This window comes from Lepisosteus oculatus, chromosome 9 (assembly GCF_040954835.1).
Source record: "Lepisosteus oculatus isolate fLepOcu1 chromosome 9, fLepOcu1.hap2, whole genome shotgun sequence".
Taxonomy (NCBI): Eukaryota; Metazoa; Chordata; class Actinopteri; order Semionotiformes; family Lepisosteidae; genus Lepisosteus; species Lepisosteus oculatus.
This window is the reverse complement of record NC_090704.1, coordinates 39,832,167-39,832,449: the sequence shown is the minus strand read 5'-3', so window position 1 is coordinate 39,832,449 and position 283 is coordinate 39,832,167.

The window sequence follows — 283 nt, the reverse complement described above, 5'->3', positions numbered from 1 at the left end:
GACATCACTTTAAGGGTCACGCTGCTGTTGGCTGGGGAGGGAAGTCACCCTCCTACCTTTTTGCGGAGGATTCCGATTGGCCAAGCCTAACCAAACGCTGTTCCGATTGGCCAAGGTGTGACTACGAAGGTAAAGGGGGAGTTGAGTTGGTTAGCCCCGCCCATTCCAGCAGGGCTGATTTCGATTTGCTGAGAATTATTCCAGTCCCGGCACGAGGCTTTGTTTTGGTTACCTGGTATCTTTGAAGCCGACAAGTTTAAAGATAAGTAATCGAAGAGCCCTG